Genomic DNA, 10,264 nt, shown 5'->3' with positions numbered 1-10,264 from the left:
GGGAAGAAAGCTTCAAGGGGGAGAAGGTGGGCAGCTGTGTCTCAGCAGCACAACAGGCTTGGCTGGACCTTGGCTGAGTCTGCAGCTTGGTGTTGTCTGCCTTCCCCGGTTCCCAGCATGAATTGCAGCTCCTTTACCCACCACACCGGCCTGGCACTGGGTCTCCCTCGTGGACCCCACGCGCTGGGCCGTCACTGAACTTAGGTTGCCCTGGCTGGTCATGTAGAGCTTGCTGTGCCCAGCCTGGACACCCCTGGAGGAGGCGAGCAGCGGGCATCGGACCTCTCCCACACCCTTTCGTCTTCCCACGAGTCTGACCACACGGTGTGGACTGCCCACTCGTGAGCCCCTGGGGGAAGGGCTAACGTTATCCGCACTTTGCACGTGGGGAAAATGAGGTCAGGAGCTGAGGAGGAGAAGAGCTAAGATGGGTCTCCAGGAAGGCAGGTTCCCACGCACCGGTCAGCTCCCCGCTCCTGCTTCCTGCACAATTCGTGGGACCCCTCCGTAGGGCTGAGGCCCACCCAGCGAGGGAAACGCAGATGATGAGGGAGGGAGGGACCTCTCGAAGCCCAAGAATGCGACCAGCCTCCCAGGGCGGGGTGTCTGCAGGGGGACAGGCCTGGGGTCCCAGGCAGGCCAGAAAGAAGGAGCCACTGTGGGCCCAGCTGGCAGACCATAGCCTGGGAGCTGGGGGCAGTGGGGTGGCGGGGGCGATGGCTGCAAGGGCGGGCGAGGACCGGGTGCTGCCAAAGAGCGATAATGATGGCTCGAGTCAGAGCCGGCCTGCGTCTCGCCCGCGCTGGCGTCTCCAGCAGCACCATGCCAATTAAAGATGAGTTGAGCATATCGTTAGTTTCCAAATCGTCAAGAATCTCATTAGGGGAGTCTTAGAACCACCCGAGCAGCTCTGCCGACTGTCCACACTGGAGGTGCCGGGCTGGGGGCGGGTGGGGGGCGGTGGTGGGGAGTTGCTGCGTGTTGATGAGCTGTAGCGGGGTTTTGCCAGGCAGGGCATTGGATAGAACCAGCCCAGCAGTGCCCAGGGCCTCGGTGGTCCTCAGCCTGTGTCTCCCTCCTTCAGTGGGTGATGGGGTAAACTGTTCAGAAATCTACTGGGAGTCAGTTCGGATGCCACATTTCCACCAGACTCGGCCGAGGGGCCGTCTACCCCATCGTTTTATAATGGGAGAAACAGAGGTTGCAGGGGCGGGGGAGCCCCTGGGATACACAGGGGCTTGAGGAGACCCCTAGAGGGGTCTAATCCAACCCTAAAGCAGATCTGAGTTCCGTCTCTGTTGTCTCAGCTGAGTGACCATTTCGCTTGTGCCATTTATTTATTTATTTAGAGAACGAGTCTTGATCTGTCGCCTAGGCTGGAGTGCAGTGACGCGGTCTCGGCTCACTGCAACCTCTGCCTCCCAGGTTCAAGCAATTCTCCTGCCTCAGCCTCCCAAGTATCCCAAGTATCTGGGATTACAGGCACCCACCACCATGCCCAGCTAATTTTTGTATTTTTAGTAGAGATGGGGTTTTGCCATGTTGGCCAGGCTGGTCTCAAACTCCTGACCTCAAGTGATCCACCTACCTTGGCCTCCCAAAGTGCTGGGATTACAGGCATGAGCCACCACGCCCTGCGGCACCCCGTTTATAGTAAAGAGGCCCCACCCCTCCCATGGCCCCTTGTTCCATCTGTGCCCATCAGGGTCCTTTATTAATGAGTCAGAGACCTGGCTCAAATTTGCTGAGGCAAGAAAGGAATTTCCTGGAAGTCAGGATTCTGTGGTTTTGCACACAGAAGGAAGGCTCAGAGATCCCAGGACATCTCTAGCCTCATCCCTGCTGCTCTCAGCACATCTACCTCTGGTCAGGCAGCCTCTTCCCCCTGTCGGGTGGGGATGGGGTTACTGGGGGACAGAGAGCTCCAGAGCCACATGTCACGCCATCTGCCACCGGGCGGGATCTGCACGTCTTTCTTTAGCCTCAGCTGGGAAAACCCCATGGAAGGACTGTGCACGGCCTGGCTTGGCCGGGTGTTCACCCTGAGTCCACACGGCAGCTTCCGTTAGAACTGCGTGGCTGGGATTTATTCATTCATCTCATGTTCATTGAGACTGGGCTGTGTGTCAGGCATTGTTCTGTATCTAGCTGGGAGAGGCAGACCATAAACAAGGGAACCAGTAATAAAGATAATTCAGATAGTGACAGGTGTTCTAAAGATGACGAGCAGGCACGTCTGTAATCCTAGCACTTTGGGAGGCCGAGGCAGGCAGACCATGAGGTCAAGAGTTCGAGACTAGCCTAGCCAACATGGTGAAACCTCATCTCTATTGGCCGGGCGTGGTGGTGGCTGCCTGTAATCCCAGCTACTCGGGAGGATGAGGCATGAGAATCGCTTGAATCCGGGAGGCGAAGGTTGCAGTGAGCCGAGATGGCGCACCTGCACTCCAGCCTGAGCAACAGAGCAAGACTCTGTCTCCAAAAAAAAAAACAAAATAAAAAGAAAAGATGACGAGCAGAGTGCTGCGAGGGGCCATGTTAGCTAGGACGGTCAGTGAGGCCACGGGTAGTTATGGAGGAAGAACATTCCGGACAGAGGGAACAGTGCAAAGGCCCTGTTGAGGAACAGGTTTAGTGTGGATCAGAAAGGTGGCCCATGTGGGCCGGGCGTGGCAGCTCACGCTTTTTTTTTTTTTTTTTTTTTTTTCCAGAGACGGAGTCTCGCTCTGTCGCTCAGGCTGGAGTGCAGTGGCCAGATCTCGGCTCACTGCAAGCTCCGCCTCCCGGGTTCACGCCATTCTCCTGCCTCAGCCTCCCAAGTAGCTGGGACTACAGGCACTGCCACCTCGCCTGGCTAGTTTTTTGAGTTTTTTGTATTTTTTTTTTTTTTTTTAGAGATGGGGTTTCACTGTGTTAGCCAGGATGGTCTCGATCTCCTGACCTCGTGATCCGCCCGTCTCGGCCTCCCAAAGTGCTGGGATTACAGGCTTGAGCCACCGCGCCCGGCCACTCACGCCTTTAATCCCAGAACTCTGGGAGGCCAAGGCAGTGGATTGCCTGAGCTCAGGAGTTCGACACCCACCTGGGCTACATAATGAAACCCCATCTCTAACTAAAATACAAAACGTTAGCCGGGCTTGGTGACACATGCCTGTAGTCCCAGCTACTCAGGAGGCTGAGGCACGAGAATTGCTTGAATTTGGGAGGCGGATTTTGCAGTGAGCTGAGATTGGGCCACTGCACTCCAGCCTGAGCCACAGAGCAGCAAAACTCTGTCTCCAAAAAAAAAAAAAAAAAAAACAGAAAAGAAAAAAGAAAAAGAAAAGAAAGAAAGGTGGCCCATGTGGCTGTTGGTGCATGATAAATTTGAAGCCGTCCCTATAAACTTTGTGTGTGTGTGTGAGACAGGGTCTTGCTTTGTCACCCAATGGGGAGTGCAATGGCATAATTGTAGCTCACTGCAGCCTCAACCTCCTGGGCTGAAGTGATCCTCCTGCCTCAGCCTCCTGAGTAGCTGGGACAACAGATGCATAACACCACACCCCGCTAATTTTTTTTCTTTTTTTGTAGAGAGAGGGGGTCTCACAGTTGCCCAGGCTGGTCTTGAACTCCTGGGTTCAAGCAGTCCTCCTTCCTTGGCCTCCCAAAGTGCTGAGATTACAGGCATGAGCCACTGTGCTGGGTCATCCCTATAAACTTTATAAAATTAATCAGAGGCCAGGCACGGTGGCTCATGCCTGTAATCCCAGCACTTTGGGAGGCCAAGGTGGGTGGATCACTTGAGGTCAGGAGTTCAAGACCAGCCTGTCCAACATGGTGAAACCCCATCTCTACTAAAAATGCAAAATTAGGTGTGTGTGGTGGTGGGTGCCTGTAGTCCCAGCTACTAGGGAGGATGAGGCAGGAGAATCGCTTGAACCTGGGAGGCAGAGGTTGCAGTGAGCTGAGATTGGGTCATTGCACTCCAGCCTGGGCAAAAAGAGCGAAACTCTGTCTCAAAATAATAATAATAATAATAATAATAAATAAATCAGGGAAGAAGAGGGGGAGAAATGAAAATACACCAAGCTTGTGGCAAATTCAGCGTTCATCACTGGGTCCACTTGCTGTTGGATTCACTTCCTCATAGCTGTTTTGCCTATTGTCCTAATCATGTAGAATCTAGATTATAGCTCCCTTTTTTTTTTTTTTTTTGAGACGGAGTCTCGCTGTGTCGCCCAGGCTGGAGTGCAGTGGTGCGATCTCGGCTCACTGCAAGCTCCGCCTCCTCGGTTCACGCCATTCTCCTGCCTCAGCCTCCAAGTAGCTGGGACTACAGGCGCCCATCACCACACCCAGCTAATTTTTGGTATGTTTTAGTAGAGACGGGCTTTCACTGTGTTAGCCAGGATGGTCTCGAGCTCCTGACCTCGTGATCTACCCGCCTCGGCCTCCCAAAGTGCTGGGATTACAGGCTTGAGCCACCGCGCCCGGCCTATAGCTCCCTTTAACTTCTCTACAGATAACAGCTTGATCATCACCAAATGTTTTCTCTTTGAGATATTCCTTCAGGGTCTGGTCACCAATGAAACAACTGATGCTAGCTGATGCAAAGGACCTCATGAGGAACTGACTCACGAAAGAATGCCGTTTCCACACTCCCCTCACCTCAACCCATCAACGACCCCAGGTATCCAGCCCGTCACCCCCCATGATCCCCTTAAAAACCCCAGTCCAGGGCCGGGCGCCATGGCTCATGACTGTAATCCCAGCACTTTGGGAGGCCAAGGTGGGTGGATCCTCTGAGGTCAGGAGTTCAAGACCATCCTGGCCAACATGGCAAACCCCCATCTCTGTTAAAAATACAAAAATTAGCGAGTCATGGTGGCTCGCGCCTGTAATCCCAGCCATTCGGAAGGCGGAGGCAGGAGAATCGCTTGAGTCTGGGAGGTGGAGGTTGCAGTGAGCCGAGATTGAGCTTCTGCACTCCAGCCTGAGTGACATAGTGCCTCGTGAGTGGCGGGCATGATAACAAACTCCAGAGGGTCGCAGGCAGGTTCGAGTTGTCATTGCTGGGGTTGTTCTGTTGTACCAGGAAGCTCTCTGAGACTGGGACCTGGCCACTGCCTGGTCCGCTGGTGTGATGGCATTTCTCCGAGGCATGTGGGGCATGTTGAGCGCCCTGGGAAGGTCCGGGCGGAGCTGTGTACCAGCTGTGGAAGTCGACTGCGCTTCCCCTTCAGTGTTGTGTATTTATGGAAATGGTTTTCATCTGCCTTGGCAAGTTATCCAAAGAAATCTGTAACTTCTTACCTTTGATTTTCTGAAGAACAACTACCCTTATTTAAAGCTCGGAACCCAGATGCAAAAAATACAGAACTAATTAGAAGAACCGCCGGGCATTGGAGGGAACTTCCCAACTCAGAGAAAAAAAATATATGAAGATGCTTATAGGGTGGACTGGCAGGCATACAAAGAAGAGATAAGCAGAATTCAAGAACAGCTAACTCCAAGTCAGATTATGTCTTTGGAAACAGAAATCATGCATGAACAGTTAAAAAGGAAAGCTTTAGTAAAAAAGAGAGAGAGTTAAAACTGCTTGGAAAACCAAAATGACCTTGTTCAGCTTATAACATTTATGTAGCTGAAAGCCTCCAAGAAGCTAAGGATGGTTCACTGCAGGCAAAGCTGAAGACTGTAAATGAAAATGGGAAAAATCTGTCTGGTTCTCAAAAGAAAGTATATATTCAACTTGCTAAAGATTATAAAATTCGTTATTATAATGAAACGAAGTCTGGGGAAGAACAGATGATTGAAGTTGGATGAAAGGATCTTCTATGCTGCAAAATAAAGCAACCACCAAAAGATGGTACTGAGAAGTGTTAGAAGTTCACAGTGGATAGGCACCAGAAACCAGTTAGGTCTCAACACCTGAAGCTATTGTAAAATTAGAAAGGATAAAGTCGGTAAACCTTTTATATTCAATTTCTTTTTCTTCAGCTCATGGACTTCTGCCAGTGTAATACTTGCTTTGGAAAACCCAGATAAAGGTTTATGCAAAATTTTGTGTTTAGGAACTACTGAGGATCAGAGTAATCCATGCAAATGTGAATCATTTTACCTTTGATAAAGGTCAATCAGACTATCAGGTTTTTTAATGCAGGATGATGTCTATGGAAAGAGTATTCTTGTTTCCTTATATTATGGAAGCAGGAGTTTTCTTTTCTTTTCTTTTTTTTTTTATTATACTTTAAGTTCTAGGGTACATGTGCATAACGTGCAGGTTTGTTACATATGTATACTTATGCCATGTTGGTGTGCTGCACCCATCAACTCGTCAGCACCCATCAATTCATCATTTATATCATATATAACTCCCCAATGCAATCCCTCCCTCCTCCCCCCTCCCCATGAAAGGCCCCAGTGTGTGATGTTCCCCTTCCCCAGTCCAAGTGATCTCATTGTTCAGTTCCCACCTATGAGTGAGAACATACGGTGTTTGGTTTTCTCTTCTTGTGATAGTTTGCTAAGAATGATGGTTTCCAGCTGCATCCAAAATTGTTACAAATTGTGGAAGACACAGTGTTCTCTGATATAATTGTGCATTTTTCAAAAAACCGCCAGAACTCATCTGGGTAAATTCCAGTTCCTAGGTATAATTAATATTATATTCAGAGCTGATGGTTGTATATGTAAGTGATGGCTGGTTTTAGTTGCAACTTTTTATGAAAGGGACTGAGAAATTTATAAACCTTTTCCTCACTGTCTTTTTTTCTAAAGTAAAAACTAATAAATTAGGTACCAGATCTATGCATATTATTTTATGTTGCATAGAATAAAATTTTTTTTTTTTTTTTTTTTGAGCGGAGTCTCGCTCTGTCGCCCGGGCTGGAGTGCAGTGGCCGGATCTCAGCTCACTGCAAGCTCCGCCTTCCGGGTTCTCGCCATTCTCCTGCCTCAGCCTCCCGAGTAGCTGGGACTATAGGCGCCCGCCACGTCGCCCGGCTAGTTTTTTTTTGTATTTTTTTTTTTTTTTTTAGTAGAGACGGGGTTTCACAGTGTTAGCCAGGATGGTCTCGATCTGCTGACCTCGTGATCCGCCCGTCTCGGCCTCCCAAAGTGCTGGGATTACAGGCTTGAGCCACTGCGCCCGGCCTAGAATAAAAATTTTAATCTTTAATTTTACATCTCCTAATTATATATTTTAAGATGAAACATTTGTTTTACAGTTTTCCCCTCCACCTTTTGTTTTTTTGAGACGGAGTCTTGCCCTGCCACCCAGGCTAGAGTGCAGTGGTGTCATCTGGGCTCACTGCAATCTCCGCCTCCCGGGTTTCAGTCATTCTCCTGCCTCAGCCTCCTGATTAGCTGGGACTAGGCATGTACCACCACACCTGGCTAATTTTTGTATTTTTTAGTAGAGATGGGGTTTCACCATATTGGCCAGGCTAGTCTCAAATTCCTGACCTTGTGATCCGCCTGCCTCGGCCTCCCAAAGTGCTGGGATTACAGATATGAGCCACTGTGCCTGGCACTTTTCCCTTTTTTCAAGTAAGGAAATATATTTTTTTCTGAATTATTTTCTCTCACGTGAGTATATTGATCCAGAAAGAAAACTTGCATTGTATATATATTTTAAATGAGAAATCTAAAAAAAGAAAAGTATCCAAAGTCTCTGGAATTTGAAACGCTTTGCATAACGTATAAAAGCCTGTACAAGAGACAGCCAACTATGGCCTGTGGACCAAATCCAGCCTGCTGCCTGCTTTCTATGGCCTATGAGCTAGGAATTGTGTTTATAATTTTAAATGCTTTTTTAAAAAGACTTTTATGGTACATGAAAATTAACATGAATATTTAGTGTTCATAAATAAAGTTTATTGGAACACAACCAAAAAAAAGAAGAAAAAAAAACCCCAAACACTCCAGTTCAGAACTCCTTGGGGAGATGGATTTGAGGGTCTCCTCCCATCTCCTGGTTTGGCTCCCAGCGATCCTGAGACTCTTTCTCTGCTGCAAACCCTGCTGCCTCAGCACATTGGTCTGTGACTGCGTACCAGGCACACGAACCTGTGGGCCCATGTGCAGCTCCTCCCTCCTGAGTGTGACCTCGGGTGAGCCCTGCATCCTTGAGGAACCTCCATTTCCTCATCTGTGAAATGGGGGTCACACCTCCTGCCCTGCAGAGTTGCTATGACAGCGATGACATGTGGAGCACCAGCATGGTCTGCCAGTGTGTGGGGCCAGGACGGAACTCTTCCCCATTGTTGCTCCCTTGGTGTTTGGGTTCCCAGTCTAGGGCACCTTTCTCCTCCCCAGCCAGGACCATGCCCGCTCCTAAGTGTGTGCTTTCAAGTGGACAGGAGGCCCAGGGCAGGGAGGGCAGCCCACGCTTACTTTAAGCATTTCTGACCTCCAGAGACAAGGATGCCAGGACCTCCACTGGGGGCCACCATGGCAAATTTTCCTGCTGTTGGGACACCCCACATGGCCCCCAGGATCTGGCTTTGGGAAGGAAGATGGCGCCTGGATTGCGAAGGCCTTTGGATCTCATGCCCAGTGTCTTGGGGTAAATTGTGTCTTCCCCCAATTCATATGCCAAAGTTCTCACCCCCAGGACCTCAGAGTATGGCTGTATTTGGAGACAGAATCTTTTTATTTTTATTTAATTTAATTTAATTTATTGGAAACAGGGTCTTATATGTCACCCAGGCTGGAGTGCAATGGTACCATCAGGATTCACTGCAGCCTCCACCTCCTGGGCTCAAGCAATCCTCCTCCCTCAGCCTCTGAAGTAGCTGGGACCACAGGCATGCACCACCATGCCTGGCTAATTTTTAAAAATTCTTTTGTAGAGATGTGGTCTTACTATGGTGCCCAGGCTGGTCTTGAACTCCTGGCCTCAAGCAATCCTCCTGCCTCAGTCTCCCAAAGTGCTGGGATTACAGGCATGAGCCACTGTGTCTGACCAGAGACAGGGTCTTTAAAGAGATAATGGAGGGAAAATGAGGTCACTAGGGTGGGCTCTGATCCAATCTGACTGGAGTCCTTCTAAGAAGAGGAGATTAGGACACAGATGCTCGCAGAAAGACAATCACCTGAGGACATGGGGAGGACATGGGGAGAAGATGCCGTCTGGAAGCTGAGGACGAGGCCTCAGGAGGAACCAGCCCCACCCACACCTTGATCTTGGACTTCCAGCCTCCAGGATTGTGGGAAATAAACGTCTGTTGTTTCAGCCACCTGGTCTGTGAGAGTTTGTTACGACGGCCCAAGCAAACTGACCCACTGAGGAATTTTGCTTTTGATCTTATGGGTGGTGGGGTCAGAGGGGGCTTTGAAGCCTTGGTCCGACACGGGGCTGGGGGCTCCTTGGCTGCAGGGCGGAGGGGGCACTCCACGGGGAGAGGCCCAGGCTGGGAGACCAATGTGTAGGTGTGTAGGGGTGTGTGTGTGTGTATGTAGGGGTGTGTGTATGTAGGGGTGTGTGTGCCTGTGTAGGGGTGTGTATGTAGGAGTGTGTGTGTATGTAGGGGTGTGTGTAGGGGTGTATATGAGTGTGTGTCTAGGTGTGTATGTAGGAGTGTGTGTGTGTGTAGGTGTGTGTGTATGTAGTATCTGTATGTAGGGTGTGTATATAAGTGTATGTGTGTATGTAGGTGTGTGTATGTAGGTGTGTGTGTATGTAGGTGTGTGTCTGTAGGGTGTGTGTAGGTGTATGTGTGTATGTAGGGGTATGTAGGAGTGTATGTGTGTATGTAGGGTGTGTCTAGGTGTATGTGTGTATGTAGGGGTGTGTATGTAGGGGTGTGTGTAGGTGTATATGTGTGTAGGTGTGTGTAGGGGATGTGTATGTAGGGTGTGTGTAGGTGTGTGTGTATGTGGGGTGTGTGTAGGTGTATGTGTGTATGTAGGGTATGTATGTATGTGTGTGTCTGTATGTAGAGGTGTGTATGTAGGGGTGTGTGTAGGTGTGTGTGTAGTGGGTGTATGTAGGGTGTGTGTAGGTGTAGGTGTATGTGTGTGTAGGTATGTTTCTGTAGGTGTGTATGTAGGGTGTGTGTATGTAGGGATGTGTATGCAGGGTGTGTGTGTGTATGTAGGTGTGTGTATGTAGGGTGTATGTGTGTAGGTGTATGTGTGTATGTAGGGGTGTGTATGTAGGGGTGTATGTGTGTATGTAGGGGTGTGTATGTAGGGGTGTATGTGTATATGTAGGGTGTGTGTAGGGGTATGTGTGTGTGTATGTGTGTGTGTGTAGGGGTGTATGTACATTTAGGTGTGT

General features: G+C 49.6%; 1 pseudogene; it reads left to right on the top strand.

The window, feature by feature from the left end:
* Positions 1-5,122: 5,122 nt before the first annotated feature.
* Positions 5,123-5,865, top strand: LOC117072193 (annotated as a pseudogene).
* The last annotated feature ends 4,399 nt before the right edge of the window (positions 5,866-10,264 follow it).

Source organism: Trachypithecus francoisi, unplaced genomic scaffold (assembly GCF_009764315.1).
Source record: "Trachypithecus francoisi isolate TF-2019V2 unplaced genomic scaffold, Tfra_2.0 Lachesis_group4, whole genome shotgun sequence".
NCBI lineage: Eukaryota > Metazoa > Chordata > Mammalia > Primates > Cercopithecidae > Trachypithecus > Trachypithecus francoisi.
This window is presented reverse-complemented; position numbering and strand designations above follow the sequence as displayed.